Genomic DNA, 25615 nt, shown 5'->3' on the forward strand with positions numbered 1-25615 from the left:
CCCCCTCAAGTTTTGTTACGCCATAGAGTGGATCAATTGTGTATCATCTGCTTAGGACGTAACTTCAATATCAAAAGAAGATATCGGGGAGATAACAGCGGGCTGAGGGACGAGCCCTGTGGTACTCCTGATACAATGGGGCGTTCAGCAGAGAGGAGCGTTCCAAGAGACACTGCTTGCCTACGATTGGTGAGAAAGCACTCAATCCATGTCAGTACATTATTAGATATGTTATGTTATGTTATGTTATTTTCGCTTGTATAGCGCGCAGATGCCGCAGCCAAGAGGCATCCCGGCGCTTTTCCGGAGATGGTAAAACACAGCACAGCAGAAGTAAACCAGGCGAGAAGGCTGAACTGAAGAAAATAAGAAGGTTTTCAGAGCCTTCCTAAAAGGGAGCAGATCGGGAATGGAACGGAGAGTGGCAGGTAAAGAATTCCAAAGTGCTGCCGCCATCACTGAAAAAGAGCGACCGCCCATTCTTGCTCTTTTAAAGCGTGGCACAATGGCAAGATTTGAGCCTGAGGAACGGAGGGCTCTGGAAGGAACATAGTGCTGGATTGTCTGCGATAGGATAGGAGGGGAGGCAGACTTAAGAATTTTAAAAGTTAAGCAAAGAGCTTTAAACTTAATTCTTTGCCCCACAGGCAACCAGTGGAGGTCTTGGATAGTGCGGCGGGCAGACACAAACTTTGGAAGGCCGACCAGCATCCTGGCCGCCGCGTTTTGCACCCTCTGAAGGCGAGCTAATTCTGCCTGATTCACACCCAAAAACAAGGAGCTGGCATAGTCCAATCTGGTAAGAACCAGAGCTTGGACTATGCCACTGGATGTTAGCCTTGCAAGGAAGGAGAATGCTGTGTGAGATGGTATCAAATGCAGCAGACAGGTTGAGCAAAATCAAAACTGCCTTCCTGCCTTCGTCCGCTATAGTTTTTAGAGTGCCCAATATTTCCAGGAACGCAGATTCTGTGGAATGCTTAGGGCGGAAGCCTGATTGCCGAGGGTGGAGGATACTGGTGGTTTCAAGGAACTTAGTTAGTTCTCTGTTATGAGAAGTTAGCCTGGCATATGATGTCCACTAATTCTAGTGGGCACCTTGCACCAGTCTAATCGACCCTTATTGATTATGGTGGTTGTAAAGTCAACATTATAGAAAGCTATTCCAGGGGTAGCAGTGGTGAGCAGTCTTCAGGCTAAGACTTCAGAGAGCGAATTAAGCTAGTTGTTTTACCAATTATAATCCCTTGAGTACCAAATAAAAGCGCACCACACAAGGTATATATCAAATATATATGTATTTATTCTAAACACAACCCCTCTGCACTCTTTATGAGGCCAGAGGTAAAAGTACAATACAAGGAACTTAGGGGCCTATTAGGATGGCGGACGGACACCCCAGAGGAGGAGGGACCGTCCGCTGGGGCAGCGGCGGTCCCTCCGTGCTAATTAGGATGTGACCACCACCCTGGCGGTCACATCCTGTATTTTTAACATTGCGGTGGGTGCTGCTTGAAGCAGCACACGCCGCAATGTAAAAAAAAACATGTTTTCCTTTGCGTGCACAAAGCTGCAGGCACGGCGTGGTGCCTGCCGCTTCGTGCACACAAAGGCAGGGGGGTACCATAGGTACCCCCCATGTGCACCCCCCAACCCCCCTTCACCCCTGGGGGCCAGCAACGGGCCCCCAAAGAAAAGTCTGTATGCCTTTCCACGACGGAAATGCCGCTGTGTAAAGGCATAGGACTGCTGACATCCTAATATGGCTGGCGGTGTCTGATAGACATCGCCAGCCATGTTAGAGCTTTTCCGCCGCAGTCAGAAGGCGACCGCGGCAGAAAAGCGGCGGACGGAAAAAAGATCCCCCAGTCATCCTAATCTGGCAGGGGCCTTTTTTCAGTCCGCAGCGGTTAATCCGCATCCTCCGGGCCAGCAGTGGCTTCCGCCAGCCTGGAGGATGCGGATTAACCGTAATCCTAATGAGCCCCTTAATTAGCATACGATAAGTTGCACAGTATACGTTTTGCCCTAGGGGCCTCACAAACCATATACTAAAATAGTGGTATAAAAACCACGTCTGAGATAGAAAGCAGGCCTAGGGCCTGTGGAATCGCTGGGGCTGCTAGGAACAGCCACGGGTTACCATTGACTTTCTATGGGAAACAAACAAGTTACAAATTTACAATTTAAGGACACTTCTAAATGAACTACGATGGAACCCTTTTAGACTTAGACACTAGGAGGGCCAATACCCTCGAGACTACCAGCGTACTCGTGTTACCTCACCCACAGAAGTCGGGTGCATAGGTGTCTTTTGTTGTCGGGTTTCGTCGTCGATTTCAATGGACAGGTGCAAAGAAGTGCTGCATGCATCCAGAGGAAAGGTGTACAGGTGGATACAAGGGTGGATCGAAGATCTGAAGAACCTGAAAGCAGAAGGGACAGAGAATGGGCCACTTGCCTGTGACCAAGATGGCGAAGGAAAGCTGCCAGCCAATGTTGGGTGATTTCAGGTGAAAAGGTGAAGTTTGTCTCTTCAGCCACGAGGTCCAGGAGGCGTTGACTATGACCAGGAGCTGGATTCGAGCTGTCCCACAAAGGATCTAGTTGACTGCTGTATCGGTATCTGGATTGGACCCAACAAGCCTTGGCAAACGCAACCCACGCAGGATGTTGAGATTGGCTTTGTTGCAGACCAGCAAGGTCTGTGGCACTTCTCCTTTGTAGGGAAGATGGAGCAAGCCTGGAGCAACCAGGAAAGCAAGTTAGATTCAAAAGTAAGTCTTCGGGGGGGCTCACTAGCCAACGGATTAGGAACCGGGAAGATGTGTCAAGCTGAAATGCAAAAGTGGGGCCCACGGGACACTCGTGGAGTGTGGGCCTCTGAGCTTCGGTGCAAATGGTGCTCGGGGCTGGGGCTTTAAATACTCCAATGCACAACTTTGGGATACCTCGGGAAGTGGGTGCAGGTAGCAAATTGCAGGATGTCCAGGAATTCCGGTCCCACGTGCGAAGGTCGGGGTCAGTCCATGTCCTATGTCGCAGATTCTTTGGGATCCAGCGGAAGCCTCGAAAATGCAGTCCAGCAAAGTTGCTTGAGCACAAGGGAGATGTCTTCCTTCTTCCAGTCAAAATGGAATGTCGAAGGTCCAGGATTTATGTTTCAGAGTTTCATCCAGGGTAATCTAAAGTCCTAGGGACTGGGATCCTATACTTATACTAAATTTAGGGGTTGGACAACTTTAAGGTCCCTCCTATGGGTGGACCTGGGAAGGGGGTGGTTACACCCCTTTCCCTTTGTCCAGTTTCACGCTAGAGCTGGGGCAGAGTGCCCCAACAACCGGTTTGAACTGGGAAATGCATGGAGCACCTAGTGTGCCCCAGGCAGTGTCTGGAAAGCATTCACTGAATGCAGCCCTCCCTGCCCCAATACACAAAAGCCTGTCTGGGGAGGTTCCAGCACCTCCCTGGACAGGAAACCTATAGTCCAGGCCTCCCCTGCCAGAGTTTCGTCCAGCAGCAGGAGGGCAAACTCGTGTCTCTGGCAGCAGCATCTATTTTGTGATGCTGATGCTCTGTTTATCTTTAACCTAGTTTACCAGTAACTACATGTCTTCTCCCTCTAAAAGAGTGGTAGTATTCCAAAGTGTTTAACACCTTACACGACATGTTTTGATAAAGCCAAACCAAAGTTAGCATTAACCGCAAGGATTATAATGCACTTCAGAGTATATGGTATGGCTATATCATAGAACAGCTATAAGAAGATGGTTCGGAAAGCTGCAGAGGGGCTCAGCTCATGCTAGGGCACCCTCTCACATAAAACCAAGCACTCTACCTCCAGGATTGTCGAGGTCTACCTTAGGAGTGGCTTATAGGTGTATATGTGTCTAAATAGGTATTTAGATATAGGTATACTATATCTAAGTAAGGGGTGATTACACCACCTTACCCAGGCTGTAAGAACAGACCTGTGGTTTCAGTTTGGAAGGCAAACCAGGGGTGGCACAATACATGCTGCAGCCCTTGGTAGGCCTAGGGTGCACCTATGCCATGGGTACCTAGGGTACACTATACAGGGGCTCACAAGGGTGACCCAGTAACCAATCTGGTATGTACTTAAAGTACATGGTATCAATTTAGAGAGAGAACAGCTAGTCTGTGGGCCTGATTAGCAGGGCCACAGCCAGACTAAAGTCGAAAAACCAGAGAATCACAGCAAAAAGTGGGGGTAACCATAGGAAGCAGACCCTACTCTCCTACATCTGTGGACTAGTCTTTCTGTGATTTTGCCTAGTATGGAGAGGAGCGATATTGGACGGAGATTGGAGAGAATGGATAAGTCTATGTTTTGCTTTTTTTCTGTGATTTCACTATGGCTACCTTCCATTCGTCTGGAACTGTGCCTGAGAGTAATGAGGAATTGACTATCTGTTGATTACCGGTTGACAATATCTATGATTTGGTGAAGAATCATGGGGGGGGCAGGCATCTAAGGGGAGCCTGATTTACTGATGGCAATTGCAGCCCGTGTCTGCTCAAACGAGACTGGTTCAAAGGATTGAAGTGAGCCACCAGTGCTAGTCAGGTGGGGCTCCAAGTCCCAGTCAAAATTGTGAGTGGGGACGTTGCAAAGTCCTTTTGAATCTTCTGGATTTTTTCCTCAAAGAAAATTGTGATCTGGTCACATAAGCACTGAGAGGAAGGAATTTCTTTATGTTTTGGGTTGGTGAAGGACTTTATAATTGAGAAAATGATTATACTCCTTTTTTGTTAATTTGATATGAGTATGGTAGTGCTCCCTGCTTGTTTTGAATGCTTTTTGATCTGCTGCATCATAGACTCTTCTTCACTTGCGTTCCAAATGCTTACATTGGAGGTGTAGTTGAGCTAAGGCAGGCGTAAACCAGGGGGCTTTATTGGTTTTGGTTTTCCCTTTCTTGTTGGTTAGTTCTAGTGGGATTAGCTCATTGCTTGATGAGGTCATCCAGGTGTGGAAGAGTTGTGAATCTTCTGAGGTTTTACCAGTTAGGACAGGGACACGAGCCTAGGCAGTGGTGGGCAACTATGAATTGATGGGTAGTTGCACCCACTTGCGCCTTGGTTGTAAGGGGGTGTTTGCTTGGCAGGATGATTCACGAGTGGCCTCTTAATAGCGAGGGGGATGAAGTTGTGGTCTGACCATATCTGTGGGATGGGGTATCTACTGATAATGAGGGGAAATTGGACTGCCTGGTGAGTCTGGGCATCAACCAATTGGTGCAATCCAAGGGATTCTGTTATCTCAAGGACGTTGTCCACTCCCGGCTCATTTCTGCATTTTAGGTGCATATTAAGTTCTCCTAGGAGGGTGAAATTGACATATGTTAAATGTTGTATACTTGTAAAGCGCACAGCTGCCCCAGCAAAGGGGTGTCCCAGCGCTGTATACCGCTGGGGAACCCGTCCTGGCTTTCCCTGTGGGATGGTCCCTATACTGGGAATCCCCAAGGGGAAGCCAGGCATCCCCGGCGTTGATGGGGCCGTTGTGGAGATTAGGCAAGCTAATGCACAGAGTTGCCGAGTGGGACCCCAGGTTAGAGTAGGCACCGAGGCAAGAATTGTTGAGTCTGCTGACCCTGGTCCACGACCCTGCCGCGTCGGGAATTGAACCATGGTCCCGGGCCGACTTCTGCTCCCGGGTCTGCCGCCTCTAACCAATGAGCCACACCACTCCACTCCATCTAAGCAAGAAATGGCTTAGGGTTTCTCCTAGAGAATCAAGACAGGTGACACTAGGACCGGGTGGACGAAAGATCAGGGCTTCTGTAAATGTGAGGGAGGCATTTATTGTGAAGCAGAATCCAAGGTTTTCTGCTCCCTTAAATGTGTTAAGTTCGAAAATAGTGCATTGTAGTGAGTCACATAAGATGGCCAGCCCCCCTCCTCTGGATTCTCCTCCAGCCTTCCTACAGATCATGTAGTTGGGGGGCAAGTGCTTCTGTAATGTATGGATTACACCAGTCCTTTAAACAGGTTTCAGTAACAAAGAGAAAGCCAAGCTGTCGCTCCATGATCAATTCTCTGGTATCCTGGGAGGGCTTACGTATTGATCGAGCATTAATTAGGCCCCTTTTTAATTGAGCGATGTTAGGTGTTGAGGCTTTTCTACCCATGATTTTAGGGCATATGTCTGTAGTGTTAAGCTCTATTCTACACTTATGACATGTAAGAAGTCCCATAATTTCGTCAGGCGATATTTGGCAGCCACTATTTCCCCTTGTGTTTAGGCTTTTTAATAAAGTTGATGAAAAACAATACCTGGGGGATTTTGGACAGCAGTTCTGGTGCTTGGCTCTGCCTGGGCGCGGACGGGCGCAGACGGGCCTGCCTTTGGCGCGCCCGCTCAGTGCGTCCGCTACGCATCCGGCCAAGAATGTGTTTATGTAGCTAGCCGGGCACCAAATTGCCCAGTAATCTGTAATCTCCGCCGGAAGTCAGGCAGGTGGAGAAGTGTGGCTCAATGATTAGAGCGGCAGACCCTGATGCAGAGGTCTAGCCCGGGACCAGGGTTCAATTCCCCGCCTCGGCGGGTCTTTGGCTCAAAATTCCACGGACCTGATCATTCTAGCCTCGGTGCCTATTCCAATCATGGAGTCCCACTCTGCAACTCTGGGCAATAGCTTGCTTAATCTCCACAACTGCCCCCACAATGCTACGGATGCCTGGCCTCCACCTTGGGGGTCCCCAGGAGTGGACGCCTCACAGGGAAAACCAGGATGGGTTCCACAGTGGTATTCGTACAAGCGTCTTGAGACCCTTACGGGTGAGTAGTGCGCTATACAAGTATCAATTTACATTTACAGGTCAGGCGTGGGTGTGTGTCCGCTTCCCTCCACTCAATCAGCAAATGCTGTGGAGTACCAGGGCAGTGGAAACGAAGAGGCTGTCTTGCTCTGAAGGATCGGGTGAGTGTGATTTGTAAAATGCAGTGATTTAAAAGATAAAAACACTGGGGCAATGGGTGCGTCGAGACATTAAGATGATCAAAATATTTAAAGAACTAAAAGCAAATGATATTTAAAATATTTAAAAGCTAAAAGCAGATAAAATATTTAAAAGGTAAAAGCAGATAACACTGTTAAAAACAGATTTGGAAAGTGCGAAGTGCCGCTTTTGCTAAGGCAGAAAGCACTGCTCAAGCGAGGGGTTCCTCCAGGGCTGGACTGGCTACCGGGCGTTTTGGAAAGCTGCTGAGCTGGGGGCTGATTTCGTTGATGGGGGCCTGCGGATGCTGAATGAAATTCGTTTTGCTTTGCTTATTTCAAAGCACACGCAAGTCTCCATAAACGAAATCAGCCCCCAGCTCGGCAGCATCCCAAAACGCCTGGTAGTCAGTTCGGGCCTGGGCTCCTCTCATCTTCCCTTCCGCTGCGCGTCCGGCCCAGCATGTGTTTATGTAGCTGGCTGGGCACCAAATTGTCCAGTGATCTGTAATCCCCACCAGAAGTCAGGCAGGTCAGGCGAGGGGGTGTGTCCGCTTCCCTTCGCTCAATCGGCAAACGACTAGCAGACCAGGGAACCAGAAACGAAGAGGCTGTCCTGCTCTACAGGATCGGGTGAGTGCGATTTGTAAAATGCAGTGATTTAAAAGATAAAAAAACTGAGGCAATGCGTGCATTGAGACATTAAGGTGATCAAAATATTTAAAGAGGTAAAAGCAAATGCTATTTAAAAGCTAAAAGCAGATAAAATATTTAAAAGCTAAAAGCTGATAACACCGTTAAAACCAGAGAGAAACAGAATTCAACACTGGTTAGCACAGTGGAGAATAGTGACTTTTTGATAGCGCTAAAAGGTCCCAGCCTGCAAATGGAAGCATTGGGAATACTCAAGTCTTTATTTTAAAATTGCATTACAAAAAATGTGTCGTGATTTAGGGCAACATTAGGATCCACCCGCCATCCTCACGGTAAATGGAACCACCATAAGGGCGGCGGTCCTGTGGGGGCAATTAGGATGCGCCTGCCACAGTGGCGGGCGCATCCCGTATTTTTAACATTACGGCAGGCGGTTCTTTCACGTTGTGCTTTGAAAGGCAGGGGGCTACCATAGGTACCCCCCATGTGCACCCCCACCCTCTACGAGTCCATGGGGGCCCGCAACGGGCACCCCAAGCAGACTCCACATGCGCGGAAAGTCATTCAAACATACACATACTAATATGGCTGGCGGTGTCTGTAAGACACCTCCACCATAGTGAACCCTTTTCTGCCCGGTCGACATGTAGACCGGGCGGAAAAGCGGCGGACCGTCTTTCCATCCGCCGCGGACCCCCCAGCCATTCTAATATGGCAGGGGGTCTTTTTTACGGGGATAGCGGGCGGATTGCCCCGCCGGGCCGGCAGTGACTACCGCCGGCTCGGTGGGGGCGATCCGCCCGCCATCCTAGTGGGGCCCTTAGCGTTTATTAGAAAATGCATTCAAATCTAAATTTTTTGTAATAGAAAGTCAGACTGTGGAGAAGTGTGGCTCAATGATTAGAGTAGCAGACCCTGATGCAGAGGTCTAGCCCGGGACCAGTGTTCAATTCCCCGCCTCGGCGGGTCTTGGGCTCAAAAATTCCATGGACCTAATAATTCTTGCCTCAGTGCCTATTCCAATCATGGAGTCCCACTCTGCAACTCTGGGCAATAGCTTGCTTAATTTCCAAAACGGCCCCCACAACGCTAAGGATGCCTGGCCTCCACCTTGGGGGTGCCCAGGAGTGGACGCCTCACAGGGAAAGCCAGGATGGGTTCCACAGCGGCATTCGTACAAGCGCCTTGAGACCCTTGAGGGTGAGTAGTGTGCTATACAAGTATCAATTTACATATCAATTTACTGTAGTGCTATTTTTTACTGTGTTCGTTACAAGGATGCACTTCAGAGCTCAGCTTGTTAACACCTTTTTATTATCTAAAAAAAAAAAAACGTTTGTCACCATGTAGCGTTGCATGAATCCAAAGACAAGCACAGCTTTCGGTGAGGCAGGAAGGCTTGACATGTTTCTCAGGTAAGCACACCAGTCACCTTTTCATGTTTTGCAATTTCGGAGAGGACTGTAGGCTAGTGAGCTTCCTTTTCAGGAGTTTTTCAGCAGTTTCAGATCATTTTTTTTGCTTCTCTTTGTTCAAAATCACAACATTTCTGATATTTTAATGTATCTTTTTCCATTGACGCCATTGCTTGATTTTCCTCTGAAGAAAGCAGCATCACTCTCACTGTCACACATTTGGTCATTGAACGTCACTCATAAGTACACCAAAAACATGGAAATGTCACACAGGAGCATTCTGAAAACAAAATTCTCCTGAAGAAAGCCTCTCCTGGTCTCCGAAGTTGTGGTTGTCTGGAACTGGTTCTCCTCCTGCAAGGACTGGGCTGACTAAGGTAGCTAGAAAATCCTATTTACGTCATAAATCGCAACAACAAAAAAAGAAATTAAATGACAATATTTTGGAAAGCTCAAGAGGGACATTTTGACATTGAATCATAGTAATTCAATGGGACTAACAGATATTTTAAGTGGAAGACATTACAACAAACCAACAAATATAATTAATTATGCAAAAGTCAATAAATCACATCAGAATCTGCGCGTTGTCTTCGGGGCAGCATTATATTACAGCTCTCCCATGGAGGGTCTGCTTTATCTTTAATAATGGAACTCAATGCATCCTCCTGAGAGGATGACCATCCTGCATGTGACGTATGCAGCAGCTGTCAGGTCGATGTCAGTTTCCTCGCCTACGTGGTTAGCAGGTGCGCTAAACGGTGCCGCCTCCTGCCTGAAAACACTGTTGTGTGTGTCGCCATCTTTAAGTGATCATATAGTTACCGACTTCTAGGAGGAAAGTAGAAAATTCAGATATTTTAAAGCAAAAATAGAGTAAATTCGTTTCAGAAATTACAAAATGGTATCTTGTAAGTAGGAGTCAGACTGTTCTCATAAGTTATTGATTGAGAAGTAACTACACTCATACTATGTTATTAATTAAAAATAGCTGGAAAGAGGTCCGTATATCATGATTAAAATAAATATTGATCCACTTTCGCACTGTCGCATGGGATGGATGCTATGAATATACCAGACACTGCTCCACTACTCATCCAGAGCAAACATTTCAAGATGGCGCCATCTTGAGCGGTGCTTCCGCGTGTTGTCCATCCTCGGTGTCCGCGTGTTGTCCGTTCACGCTGTCCGCGTGTTGTCCGTCCTCTCTGTCTGCGTGTTGTCCGTCCTCGCTGTCCGCGCGTTGTCCGTCCTCGCTGTCCCTGCAGCTCTTTGACAGCGGTGCTCGCCCAGCCCCTCCTGCCGCGGCCGCTCCTCCCCTTTAAGGGACACTTGGCGTCGGCAGACTCGGCCTGGGCTCCGGGGCTGCTGAGCTGGAGCCGCCAGAGGCGGAAGAAGGACAGCGGAGCCGGTGCGGGGCCAGGGACCGGGTGATGAGGCCGGTGAGTGCGGGGCCGGGCTGACACCCCATTTACATGGGATGGAGTCAGGGAGGGTGAGTGGAGGGACAACAACATGGGCAGGAGTCAGGGAGGGTGCCTGGAGGGGCAATGACATGGACAGGAGTCAGGTGTGAGAGGGAGGGTGATGACAGTCACCCCAGAGCAGGCTGGAATGGTGTGTCCCCTGAGGGCAGCAGTGGAATTTGTGGAAACTGAGAAGGTTAATAAACTATTCTGAAAATATCTGTGGAAAGTCCAGGAGACTTATATTTCTAAACTTCAGTCTTGCATGTTTTGGTACAAGTTACTATTTCCCCAAGTAGTTTTACTAGGGTTTTAAGTGGGAGCATAAAAGTAGGGGAGGAGGTCTGTAAAGGAGCGTGGGGTAAGGAAGCATATCTAGGAATCCTTTCCAATAGTCATGGCCTATGCAAACAAAGGTGTGGCTTGAAACATGCAAACTAAAATCCTGAGCTTCCTGTAGTGTGAGACCCGGCCAGTATTTTGGTGCTACTGTGTGAGCTTGCTGTTATTGCATCCAGACATAACACACAATAAGAGACATGCACCTAAAACAAGTCAGACCTATAGGCTTTGGCATTGCATATTAACAGCATGAAATAGACGAGTAACAGAATGATGTTATTGTGAGTAATTAAGATGGAAATATTTCAATTCCGAAAATATGATGCTGGGAGTTAAACCATATACTAAGGTCTGTGGTACTTGTTTTTGGAGTGGCTCAGTCATTACCGTTCTTCTCTAAACACTTTGCAGTCCCTCACACCGTCCTGTAAATACTGCCTTTCTTATACGTTTGCTCTCACAATATGTTGCCAGCTGTGTACCGGATTAGCACACTTTCACACCGAATTATAAATTGACGCACATGACTGTGTGCTCTGCAGTGAGGCCAATGATGAGATCAGCAAGGATTGACACTTTCTTCACCCACTGACACGCATTGTGAGAAACGTGCATTACCTGCAGCCTCACCTCCAGGGGTCTCAATCGCGCCCATTATCAACCCTCACCCACAACCTGAACGCACGCAGACTCCTAGAGGCGACTCCATTCAAACGTAACCTTATGCATAAAAAAAATACAGAAATGCAACAATTCTAGATAATAACGCAAACACTCGTAGGAAAACTAAGATTCAGAAAAATACGGCTGACCTGGAGTACCCTAGCAGGTTTTACATTAGTTATAAAGTAATCGATCAGCGTTTTGACCTATAAACATAGGGACATGAATATAGAGCCAATGGGGACCTGTTTCAAGGTCTGGGTTAAACCATGGCAATACTAACCTGGGAGAAGGAGGCGGTGAAGAAACACAGATGTGTTGGGAATGGAAAGGTAAAGAGAGGTTTAGAAGAAAGAGAGAGACGCATCCCAGGGAAGTTTGTGCTAGGAAGCAAGAGCCTAGAAGACCCAGGAGACTGAGGCATAACATGGTTACATCACTGTCGTAAAACAAACAGCCTAGACCTGGTCATTAAAGCAGCCTTAACCGGGGAGCAGGGACTGCTGGGACCTTGTTATTCTTGTTAGGCTGCACAGGCTACGTCAACCTTCCAAAGACAAGAAATAAGAAGGGAGACACAAGCGAAAGAAGAGGGCCATGGCAAGAGGGAAAGGAGAAGGAAGAATGGAGGAGTGAGTAGAGAGGAGGAGGCTCAGAGCTTACATGGCCAATGGCTTAGGAGAAAGGTAAGGGAGGAGGGCAACAAGCAAGTAATTCAAGAGGACGGGAGAGATTAGGCTAAAAGAAGGATTAATAAAGAGGGTAAGTGGATGGAGTAATCAGATTAGAGGGGCTCATTGGGAAAGTAGTGGGTGAAGACAATGGTCGCTGCTGAATAAACCGAGAGTAGGAGCTGGTTGGATTCAAGAGAGAGAAAAGGCAAAGTGGGAATAAGAGCAGCAGAGAATGCACTCTTCAGGATACACGATCAACTGGGAGAGGTCCGACGTCCTGCCACTAAACCCTTTCAGTTCCCCTGATAAAGTCCCAGATTCCTGCACCGATGGGTGTAAAGGGTTTGGAATATGTGGGCATCTTATTGAACAGCTGGCATAAAATATGGCCTGGGAGGCTGTCCTTGTTTGTGTCCAGATCTGGAGTTCTGGACTTTTTGGTTCCGTCCAGAGGTGTCAGGGTACAACACCCGAAGACCCCGGAGTTCCACCTGCCTTGGTGCACAAATGAACAGAAACACGGGCTTCTCGATGGTGGCGTCAAAGACCAAAGGTTTATTACTGCAGGGACACAGAAGTCACAGAATCTACACACGGGCAGAATCTAGGAGACTGTTCGATTTGTACAAAGTGGGTTGCTCCTTATATACTAAAAATTGTGCTCTAGGCAAATATTTCACATGTCGGTACATTCCCAAACCTTTGTGTCTCTAAACAATAAATATTTGGCGTTACACAGGAACTGTCGATAATATCTGATACCAAACATCACGAAGAGGGGTTCCCACCAGTCCATCACAATCCCTTGTCAATATTGCATTCAAGACCCGGACCGCCTCATCGTAAAGTTCGTTACCTCCCCCTAATAAAGGCCCAGAAGGAAAGGAGCAGAGCCAGGTGCAGAAGATAGAAAAGCGGGATAAGAGATGTTTGTGGGTTGTAAATGGGCAAGGCTACCGGCTTCGGCCGCCTAATCATGATCAGGTACAATGGACAGGAAAACCAGTTCAGGTGGGCTGGCCTCGGGCAGAGGAGGCAGCCTTTGTCGAGTCATGCAGCTTCAGCGTGATCTGGTTTAAGGTGCACGTGTCATGTAAGAGGTGAATCTCCGGCTAAGGCTACGTGTCCTTAATCAAAGTGGAGTGAATGAAATGATCAGAGGCTATTGCATATGTGAGGGCAAGGAACCACAAAATGGCGGCCACGATCTAAGATGGATGCCGTGGGTATATCAGAAATATGTCAATGGAAGGAGTGCTCTTGCTCGTAGCGTAGCGAAAACACTAGGATATACTAAATGGATCATTTGCGGTTCGCTGATACTAATTTTATGTATTTCCGACAAACTTGAAAACACGGGTTCAAGTCGTCACGGAACCGTCACGGAACCTCAGACCCTCCTTTTGCCCTTACATAGGCAATTACTCAGTCTATGTCAGAATCTAGTTCTATGCTCATCAGGTCAGTGACATGTTGTTGTATCATCATCCTTTCTCGTGTCTTTTCTCCAAATGCAGGTGGTTTCCTAAAACAGGTTGTAGCACAAAGACTACACAGAGCAGGACCACACTGGATAATCAGACAACATGAGAATAGTAATATTAAGATGACACCAATGACCATTAGAACCTTCCATCCCCACGCTGAGATCAGAGTCCAAACCCACTCCATAAAGGACCAGTTTCCCTCATCTACATGTATGGAGTCCGAAATCTTGTGCAACTTAGAGATCGCCTCGTAAACTGTTGGAGCATTATTAGGAATAAAGACACAGCAGCTCGATTGGATCATTCTGCATACCCCACCTCGATCTGCAAGTATAACATCTAGAACCATACGGTTCTGCAATGTCATGAGCCTATCCGCCTGAAGCTCAGCTGTCAGATTGCTAAGGGCACCAGCAGTTTCGGTAATAGTAGATTCAACTACCCGTGTTAGCTGACGTATGTTTCTACTATTGGCCATAGGCCCCCAGAACGGAAGGAAGCCTTTGAAGAAGTCTCCAGCTTCCTGACCAGCGGTATCTTCCTTGCTGAAGACACCTCTCGCTACTCTTGTTCTGTGGTAATCAGGTGAAGCAGTGTATGTCGGAGGCAATAATCGAGCAATATAACATGATCCTGAGAAGTCGGCAGGCAACCATGTATAAGCTCTGTCTCGACAAATGAAATAGGTACCCCTAGCAGTAAGAAAGGCAGGGGAAGAGTTAGCCGGAAACACATAAGTCTCTACGCACTCACTCCTCCCTAGCTGAGCTCTCGGATTTCTCCCATTACCTTGCAAACAGACCTGACCTCGGTGAGGTACGACCCAGATTGGAGTTGAGCCTTTACGCTTGCTTTCTCCTAAACTAAGGCGATACTCTGAAGTATTCCAACTTAAATATACTCGCAATTCGTCTCTAGGGTATGATGGAGTATTATTGACGTCTTTGACCATGTCAATAATTCCCTGGACTAAAGCTTTGTTGGCAGAGTTATATTTAGTGGAACGTGGTGGACGTGGAGGATAGGTCTCAAGAGCATAAGCAAAGATGGTTTGAAGGGCCTGAAATGATCCATTGTAGCTGAAAGGCAAAACCAGATAGGGAATACCTTTATCCATAGTGTGAGGTATCAAGCCACATACCCAGCAGTCTGTAGTGTTAACTACCAGTTGGTGTTGGTGCAAGAGCTGTACAAAAGTATTATTAATGAATTCTGAGCGTCGAGCTTGCTCATGTTCTGGAAACGAGTGAAAAGAGTGTATAGAAGAAACAGTAGAAATAGCAGGATCAAGGGGAGGTACTGTAGACACTGGCACAAAAATCAAATTTATGCTAAAGACAATTCCACCCACCAGTGTTGCTAAAACAATCAAAAATGTAATGGCACATTGCATCAAGAAACATTTGCTATGAAGAATTCTATTTAGTCTGTTTCTGCGAACGTAAATCACATTTTCTCGTTGCAGCGCAGGAAGTTCCATCTTCTACAATCCGCTCGCGACCACTGATGATGTGTACGTAGATGAAAATGCCTCTGTCAGCCCTGGGAGTTCCCAGTACTAACAGAAAGATCGACCTTGTGTCAGACCCCTGCAAATTCAAACTAGGCACACAGCCACGACCCTACGGCTACCCAGACGGCAAGGCAATTTATTAAAAACAATAAACAATAGCAAACTTCCTGGCTGAAAAGCAAAAAAAAGTCCAATGTATATAAATATCAAAATCACAATATGCAGTTGCCTGCTTTATAAGTTCGTTTTATGGCTTCTAAGGTGGTATCTTTTCTTCGCTGGTACTGTTTGATCGGAAAATAGTGTATCACTAGCAGCTGTTGCAGAGTTTACGTTCGCAGATGGCAAAGTTTCTTCTGATGCTGGAGACAAATTTTCAATGTTCAAAGCAGTCTTTTCAAGAGGAGAGTCACGTTTCAAAGTGTCAGAAATCAAATCGGCATCGCTGAAAGGGACAAATTTTGGAGTTTTTTCATATTCGGAGGCACCAATTCCCTTCTTCACCCAGTCGTCGTAGGGCAGCGGCAGTGGAACACGCTTTACGTGAGAAGCGTGGATCCAGTTCCTCCGGCCAGCAACACGTACAGCTGTCCTCGTCGCCAGCAGGACCTGGAAGGGGCCGATGTAGCGAGGCTGAAGATTCTTTGTCCTCGCAAAATTTCTGACCACCACGTGGTCGCCGGGTTTCAGCTGATGCCCTGGACTCTCCGGAGGTTTTGGCAAAGCATCAAAAACCTGTTGATGAATAAGACTTAATTTAGCAGTCAAGTCGTAAAGATAGTCTATCAACATAGGATATTCAATGGAGCAGAATTGTTTAGCCCTTGGCACACCCCAGACATTTGCCGGGCGGCCAAATACAATCTCATATGGAGAAAGCCCTATTCTAGAATGCACTGTTGCTCTCGTTGATAACAAGGCCAAAGGAAGTGCGTCTGGCCAAGCCAAACCTGTGGATGCTTGAATTTTGGCTATTTTAAGCTTGAGGGTGCCATTGTAACCCTCGACTAAACCAGCAGACTGGGGATGGTTCGCACTATGAAATTTTTGTTTCAATCCTAGACCAGCACACACACTCTGCATAACTTTCCCTATAAACTCACTTCCGTTATCTGACCATACAATCCGTGGCATTCCAAACCTAGGAAAAAATTCTTTGAGAAGAATTTTGGCAGTTGATAAAGCAGTGTTGTCCTTTAGTGGGTATGCTTCTATCCACCTGGAAAAAGCACAAACCACCACCAGGACGTATTTTAAATTGTTGCAGCGTTCCATGTGAATGAAGTCTAACTGTATTACTTCAAAGGGACAGGAAGGAGGAGCAAAATGACCAGCTGGAGTTGGAGTTCCCTTGCCAGGATTATGCATCAAGCACACCATACAATTTTTCACCACTCTCTCTGCACACTTACTGATTCCCTCATTCTTCCAAACCGGAGCTAACATCTTACATATCCCTTTAGAACTTATGTGCGCCACTCCATGCGCCATCGTCACTACTGCAAGCACATACGCATCAGGCAACATCCAACGCTGCTGTTCTGTCAAATCGATCCAACATCCATTCGAGTCCAATTTGCCCGTACTTTCTCTCCATACGCGTTTCTCTTCCTCAGTCGCTTCTTTCTGAATCTCTTTCACACTTTCCATTGTGTCCTCACACATTCCAGACTCAGCAATCCATCTTGCAGACGTAGCAACATACATTCTACTCATCATGTCTCTAGCTGTCTGTTTAGCGGTTTCATCAGCAAAGGCATTTCCCCGACCAACATCATCCGTGATTGCTTTATGAGCACTGCACTTCACAATCGCAACTTCAGTCGGTAAGGTTAGAGATTCTAACAAGTCGTTAACTAGCTGACCATGTTGAATCTTAGTCCCATGGGACGTAATGAAACCCCTTTCTCTCCACAACCGGCCAAAACTATGGGCCACGCCAAATGCGTACTGACTATCTGTAAACACATTCACTCTCTTTCCCTCAGCTAAAACACACGCTCTCGTAAGAGCTATTAACTCTGCAGCTTGGGCAGAATTCTGACTCACTCTTGCAGTCTCCACAATCGTCTTCAAAGTCGTTACTGCGTAGGCAGCAGTCACATCACCATTCTCCAATTTAAAACATGACCCGTCCACATACAGCGTACCATCCGGGTCGGATAGAGGAGTATCCCTCAAGTCGATACGACCTTTTGTCTCTTCCTCCGTTTTGAAATAACAGTCATGTGGCTCAGAATCACTCGACTCTTGATCAGTCGGCAACAATGTTGCTGGGTTCAATACATTGCATCTTTTGATCTGAATATGACTCGCTAATAACGTCAGCTCGTAACCAGATAATCTCGCACTAGTAAGGTGTTGTGTCTTCGTTCGGTTCATGAGTGTGTCCACTGCATGAGGAACCATGACCACTAGCATATTGTTCATCACCAAACCAGCAGATTGTCGAATGGAAGCTGCAGCTGCCGCTGTAGCCCTCAAACAACTAGGCAATGCTCTAGCTACCGGATCTAATGTTGATGAGAAATACGCACAAGGGCGTTGTTTATCACCAAACTTCTGTGTCAAGACACTCAACGCGCAACCTTCTCTTTCGTGAACGTAGAGCGTGAATGGCTTACTGTAATCAGGTGTGCCCAATACAGGAGCTGAACACAAAGCTTTTCGTAATTCAGCAAAACTCTTTTGACATTCATCAGACCATGGCACCGGACTCGGAACATTTTTCCCAGTCAAAGCTACCAATGGCTTTGCTAAAAGTGAAAAATTTGGGATCCATTGCCTACAGTAAGAGGTAATACCTAGAAAGGCACGTACTTCCCTCTGTGTGCGTGGAACACTCATCTGCGTAATTGCTTTTATTCTTTCTGGGGTCAACTTCCTTCCCTCCTTTGACAAGAGATGACCTAAGTAGGTTACTTCTTGGCAGCAATATTGCATTTTGGAAGGTGACACCTTATGATTCAAATTAGACAAATGATGCAATAGTGAAATTGTAGCTGCCTTGCAAGTTTCCTTGTCATCGGCAGCCACCAAAAGATCGTCTACGTACTGTACTAGGGCAGAACCTGGAGGAAGGACAAAAGAATCTAACTGGCTTTTTAAAGCTTGACTGTAAATAGATGGACTTTCACAGTAGCCTTGTGGAGCGCGTTTAAATCTGAAACTGCGACCTCCTAAACAGAAGCCAAAAATATCTCTACTTTCCTCGGCTATCGGAATGCTGAAAAAGGCATTCTTCAAGTCGATGACTGAGAACCAATTGGCTGTAGCGGGAATCAATGTTAGCAAGGCAGTAATGTCTGGCACTACAGGAAACTGCGGAATTACAATCTTATTAACTTCTCTAAGGTCTATGACAAACCTATAAACTGGAGGCTTTGTAGGATCTGTTCGTTTCAAAATCGGCAATACAGGACTATTACAAACATTTCCTCGCGTTTCTTCAACCACACCTTTTTTAATCAAATCTTGCACAATCAATAAGAGTGCACGTTCACCTTCACTCGATATTTTATATTGAGGAATTCTTGGAAATTTCACATTCGCTTTCAAAGTTACTACATACGGTGGAATCTCTAGTAGACCTACATCATTGGGACCAGTCGCCCAAAGAGAATCAGGGAGTGAACGTAGCTCCGGCGGGAGTTTGTCCATTGACAAGTACATCGGAGAGGTGAGTCTTTTACCCAAAATAAGCTGTACTCCTTCCGGAGAACAGTACAATGTCGCATATAGTCGTTTTAACAAATCTAAACCAAGCAGATTATCATTACAACCTGTCGTCAAAATTAAGGGTGCTTTCAATTGACACGGTCCAACAGAAATAGACAAAGGACCAGATATCGGGTTGTACACAGGGGCGCCTGAAAAACCTACGGAAACATTTGTTGAGCCAGACAAAGGTGCGCCAGGGAGTTTCGCATGCATGATAGAACTTTTTGCGGCACCAGTATCCAACAGAAACGGTTCGACTACACCTGATGTTGCTACTGCGACATAAGGCCCACTCTGATCCACTGGAACTGATACTACTCCCTCTCTCTGTCCATGGCTGTCCTAGTACCCATTTTGTTGAAATCCCTCTTCAACTTCACAATAATCCTCAACAAGATATTGCTGAGATCTATTCTGTTGAGCTGACTGTACATTTCGCTGATCAAAGTGATTAGAAGGACGATCATTAGTTTGTGGAGGCATAGCACCTCGTCCCCGACCTCTAGAATTCTGTGCAAAACCACCACGACCTCTCTGAGCTGCTGCCGCATTATTTTGCGCTAAAATCTGACAATCATTTTTATAGTGACCCTCTTTCTTACAGTACGCACACTGATTCCACTGGTATTGAGGCCTGGTCGAATTATAATCTGTCTTTTGATACGAATTCTGTTGCATATTAGTCTGATTCGTGCGAGGCGGATACGCCTGCTGTAAGAGAACTTTAGTCTTTAAATCTTTCGTTTTCTTCTCTGATTTCTCCTTTTCCTCTTTATCCCTATTTTCATAGTACTGTGCAGTCGCAAGTATTTGCGCTGTCGTAGATACAGCCCACGCACTTTCTGAGTCTTTCAATTTATTGCATAATTCGGGTAACAAATTATGCACAAATTTATCGACAAACAATCTCTGTCCTCCTTCAGTGCTCATATCCTGACCACTATGGTCTACAAAAGTCTCTTCGAACCTCGTGAAGAAGTCGGAGACACTTTCGTCTTTCTTCTGCTTGCATGCGGATAATTTATCCCAATTAACACGCAATGCTGGCATCAGAGTCTTCATTAAATCTATTATTCTACCAGGAAGATTAGCAATTAGGGGTTCGGGTTTCGCACCACCTATTTGTTGAGCATCTGCTGCAGTGATAGCTGCCCAATCACCACCTAAAGCAGCCTGATGATCCTCTCTACGAATTTTAGCCCACACTGGTTGTGGAACTACATTACCAAACAACATATCAATGTCGGCTAAGTTCATTATACAAGCCTCAACTGTCTGTGTTAATTCCTTGTAATATCCGGCTGGATTCTTACGTGGATCTGGCAAGGCCTGTTTCACTGCTAACACTTCTGCTCGCTTCCACGGAATATGTATCCATACTCTTTGGAACTGCGCTGGAGCAGCTGCAATACCCGCATTATCATCACGTTGTACTGCTTCGCGCCAAATTGGAGGAACTTCCCTCATAGGATATTGGCGACTTGGCTTCACTTTACCTCTTTCTAAATCTCTCGGCGAACGAAGAGATGGATCATTCCTAAAACTCAAAATGAATTCCATCGCTTGCTTTATATTCTCACCCACTATCATTCCAGCAGCAAACTCTTTTTGAATCTTAATTAAATCTTCCAAATCTGATTCGACATCGTCTTCTTCTATTTCCTCACGCAACAACGAGCACATCTCGTCGAAGACGTATCGCTGTGTTGGCTCTCCCCATTGCATAAATGTCTCTAACACATCTTTCGTACTATATCTTCTAACTTTTGTAATCCATCTGAGAGCCGTGGAGTCTAAAACTCCCCGTTCCTCAGTACTTGGAAGCTGACTCCGTCTCTGAACAGAGTCAGGAGTAGGAGTCTTAATCAAGGTTTTATATATAGGAGACAGCATATTAGTAACAGAATCAGTAATTCTTCGACGAACAGAAAGTGGAGTTAGTACACTCGCAGACATAGAAAATGCAGTAGAGGTAGGAATAGATGACGGAACAGTAGGAGTATCGAGGAAAATAGTTTCTGGAGCAGTAGGTACAGTGGTAGGTATAGGAGCTGGCAGTGCGGGAAGAGGAGGAGCTGTAGGAACATTTACATTCACCACAGGAAGTAAAGGAACTTGATTCTGAGGAACAAGAGCAGGAGCACCAGGTTGTCCAGCAACCGGCAATTGAACATTCGGTATAAGTGGAGCCGCAGCACCTTGTGCATACGGTGGAGGCGACCGTAACAGATAAGATAGCAGAGGATCGTTTTCGGAATCCTCCAGTATCTTAGCCATTTTCGATGGCAAGGCAGGATAGCACTTGTCAATCGCTAAGTTACGCTCTCTAATGGCTACATCTATGGCCTTCTCACACTCGTCAGCCTGCAACTGCTTAGTCGCTTGCTCTAGAGTTAACTCTTCTAGTTCTTTCTGTTCTTTTTTCAACCTTTTCATTTCTCTCTGTTTGGATTCTTTCCGCCAATAACGAAAAGAGTCAAACATTGCCGGCCGGGCTTTCTTCCTAAACAATTTCGCTTCTAAATTGTCGAGAATCTCTTGTTCAAAACTACCATGCAGTGGCCAACTAAGGACACCATCCTTCTTACAATAACGGACCCATATCTCATTATAAGTTATAGGACCCACACCATACTTACAATATAGGTCATATAGGGGAGTCCCAATCGGAGGAACCAGACAGGAATCCTCTAATTGTGAGTCACTGTTGCAACTAAAACAAGACAACATTTTCCGACTTACCATTCTCAGTCCGGAACACAAAACAAACAAAACACGAAACAAATTGTGCACTTGAACCAAGAACTTAGGCCTACCAAAACGAACTGATGTATCGATACCCAAAACTGAACCAAATAGATTATCGTAACCAGAACAACCAATGATAATCTTACAAAACCAAACCAAACCAAGAACCGATCAAGGATTTTTAACAATCCTCACAAAAGTAACCAGCTAGCTATCACTAAATACTTAACTGAGGCACTGAAGACGTCACCAAGGAGAAACCCGTCACGTTTCGCTGTACTAAGGACTGCACCACTTCGGGTCCAAGACAGGGCGACGGTCAAGGCAACGGCCCACTGCAGCCGTCCTGAACGGGAACCCTCGTGGAAGAGAACTTCAGGGCCACTTTTGCGATATGCCGGGATCGATGAAGTGGGGCGCCTCCCTCAGGAATCTTCACACGAAGCTTCTCGAACTCTTCAGGCTTTTGGACCGGTACCGAATGACGTCGCCCCACGTTGGGCGCCAATTGGAGTTCTGGACTTTTTGGTTCCGTCCAGAGGTGTCAGGGTACAACACCCGAAGACCCCGGAGTTCCACCTGCCTTGGTGCACAAATGAACAGAAACACGGGCTTCTCGATGGTGGCGTCAAAGACCAAAGGTTTATTACTGCAGGGACACAGAAGTCACAGAATCTACACACGGGCAGAATCTAGGAGACTGTTCGATTTGTACAAAGTGGGTTGCTCCTTATATACTAAAAATTGTGCTCTAGGCAAATATTTCACATGTCGGTACATTCCCAAACCTTTGTGTCTCTAAACAATAAATATTTGGCGTTACACAGGAACTGTCGATAATATCTGATACCAAACATCACGAAGAGGGGTTCCCACCAGTCCATCACAATCCCTTGTCAATATTGCATTCAAGACCCGGACCGCCTCATCGTAAAGTTCGTTACCTCCCCCTAATAAAGGCCCAGAAGGAAAGGAGCAGAGCCAGGTGCAGAAGATAGAAAAGCGGGATAAGAGATGTTTGTGGGTTGTAAATGGGCAAGGCTACCGGCTTCGGCCGCCTAATCATGATCAGGTACAATGGACAGGAAAACCAGTTCAGGTGGGCTGGCCTCGGGCAGAGGAGGCAGCCTTTGTCGAGTCATGCAGCTTCAGCGTGATCTGGTTTAAGGTGCACGTGTCATGTAAGAGGTGAATCTCCGGCTAAGGCTACGTGTCCTTAATCAAAGTGGAGTGAATGAAATGATCAGAGGCTATTGCATATGTGAGGGCAAGGAACCACAAAATGGCGGCCACGATCTAAGATGGATGCCGTGGGTATATCAGAAATATGTCAATGGAAGGAGTGCTCTTGCTCGTAGCGTAGCGAAAACACTAGGATATACTAAATGGATCATTTGCGGTTCGCTGATACTAATTTTATGTATTTCCGACAAACTTGAAAACACGGGTTCAAGTCGTCACGGAACCGTCACGGAACCTCAGATCTCGGTGGATATGGTAACATGGCACAGTCAGCAATTGCCTTCAGGAGATCGATTTCAGATATTGAAATGTCCCTGCCCCATGGCCAGAACATGCTTCCCATATTATCACTCCCAATAGGCAAGTCCTTTATGGCAATGATGGGTGTAACAAACATTGGGCTCATCTTGGGCTCACCCTGGTAACGCTTGGCAGAGGCTCTTGGCTGGGGGTGTCTGATGTTTCACATGGGTGAACCCTTAAGCATTCTAGAGCTTCCCTTAAAGAGCCTCTTACCAAATTCAATGAGGCGCTTTGTGCGTGTTAATAGAAAAATGTTTCTGCAAGAGTGAAGGATGTAATTGACACAGGTATAAGGTCACACTCGGGAAGGTGGCTCATCCTATTAGAACTTCAAACTCTGTGTCAGAAGAGAATGCAACAGGGGATGAGAGCAAACCTGTATATCCCTTCTCTCGTGCTTCACCAGAAACTTCAAATTGAAGAGAAATACCAAGTAGGGATCCTTGGAACTTATGTGAACTTAATGGATTCTTAGCATCTGCTGTGCCCTGAACTTTGTAAATACTGTGCAATTGATTCGAAACAAGTTTGTCGAATAGAAGACGGAATGAGAAAGCTGCCCATTCGTGCAACTACAAAAGGATATTTTTCTCCTTGTTTGAACCTCAAACATAGATTCTGTAAACCCATGATGATGCAGTTGATGCACAGATTATAAAAATATTTCGGAATACCGTATCACATAAATCAAGTGGAAGGATGGCGGACTCGCTCAACATTATGAAAGTTAGAGTAAGTTGTTGGAAATTTGATCTACTGTATTTGTGGCACTAGTTTCTTGACAAACTTTATTAAACAGGTTTATCGGATGTACCCAGCTGCTGGTGATGCTTCAAACCACAAAGTGATCTGCTGTTCATCCTTTGGGCTACTAATTTCTCTAAAATGTATGAGGGCTTCAGTGAAAAAGTACCATGCGTAGCTCCTCACCCAGAATTTTGCTCATGTATAAACTTTGAGACAGCCCTAAGTTTTCCAAACTTATACGATGATCCTTTCTATCCTATTTCATTGTGATTAAAATGTTGTAAATGGTGTCTCTGGAGACGGCCTGGTATCCCTGTCTCCCAAAAGTGGATGACAGAAATCTTCAGGTTGTCCTCTGTCTAGAGCTTCTAGTATAGACTTCCAAGAGTCATGATGAGTTAACATTTGAGGAACTTTCTTGGCACTCTTGCAGATAGTCCACACTAGTGACAATTTAGAGATGCAACTGGACATGGTGTTAATGTTCGTTCAACTCGTGATTGAGAAATTAGACCAGACCCATCAAGTTTCCTCTGATGTTTTTGTGATTTTTCGCATCTGGGTGTCATCTTGTTTACTTTGCACTAAAGCATAGCTTTGTATAGTCTGTTCAGAGGATAGGAATGTTGTAAGACTCTTCGGATGCTGGTTTTGTGTCTGCCTTCTGGTAGTGACTCCCAGAGGTGATCTACTCCGACAGAGACCTTTTGGTGCCTTTTCTCTGGCACATGGGATTGTTAGTGGACATTGTGGTCCAGCACCTCCAATGATGCAAATTGTCTTCGTGATTGCAGAGAAGTAGCAGGAAAAGGCACTGTTAGTTTTTAGGTCGAGCCCAGCGGCAGGGAGCTTGCGCTGCTTGCTCTGAGAGGCATGCTGTAATAAAATATGCTATGGAAGCCCCGCCCACTCTTCTCCCATATTTTTCATTGGCTGGTGTCCTTGTCCTTGGTAAATGATGGCTTCCAAATTATTATGAGGCTTGTGAGTCCCTCCTTGTTACCACTTTGTCGCCATTTGTTACTGCCCATAGGGACTGGACCTTTTGCTTGGCACGTTAAACTCACTGCTTTATCTATTGAGTGAGCACTATTTTTGTTATTGACACTGATGGGGACAATGGCGGCTGCTGTATTGTATTTGCATGTTGAGCGCAGCGCCCGCTTCAAGGATACTGTGCTTTGTTTTATTTTTCAAACTTTAATTCTCAACGCCGCGCCTTCTTCAGGGACACTGCGCTTAGTTTATTGATTTTATTATTTAATACCGAGCACAGTGCCTGCTTCATGGACACTAAGAAACAAGTAGGGTCTGGCGTACAACACAGTAAGGCTCATTTATTGAGTGACAAGAAAATTATCAATGTTCTTCATTCATTTCGACGAACAACTTGCATCTAGGAGAATAAAACACAGCTGCTTTGTTGTATAAAGTTGTAAATAATGCCATTAACCTCTACCAACCCTAATTTCTATGTACTATATATGTTGTCTAGTGTCTAATTGTATGTCAAGTGTCTAAGTGTTACCCACATTGTGTTATTGACCCTTTCCCGGCCCTTTCAATTGGTTCTCCTCCCAACTGACTGTGCATTGTTGTATATATTGTAAGATCTTTTGAACAAGATGATTTGAAAAAACAAATGACAAAAAAACATAATCTAAAAAATAAAAAAT

General features: G+C 46.0%; 1 protein-coding gene across 3 annotated transcripts in view; it reads left to right on the forward strand.

Annotated features, from left to right (window-relative positions):
- Positions 1-10244: 10244 nt before the first annotated feature.
- Positions 10245-25615, forward strand: part of LOC147725650 (ATP-dependent RNA helicase homolog DQX1-like) — a 324707-nt gene continuing 309336 nt past the window's right edge. Inside the window, exon 1 of one of the 3 annotated variants that reach the window (XM_086964334.1) lies at positions 10245-10476. The gene's annotated coding sequence lies outside the window, so the exon portion shown is untranslated. Of the gene's footprint in view, positions 10520-25615 lie in introns of all 3 variants that reach the window. The other 2 variants (XM_086964335.1, XM_086964336.1) reach the window with 2 other exon arrangements.

Source organism: Lissotriton vulgaris, chromosome 3_2 (assembly GCF_964263255.1).
Source record: "Lissotriton vulgaris chromosome 3_2, aLisVul1.2, whole genome shotgun sequence".
In the NCBI taxonomy this organism is placed as follows: domain Eukaryota; kingdom Metazoa; phylum Chordata; class Amphibia; order Caudata; family Salamandridae; genus Lissotriton; species Lissotriton vulgaris.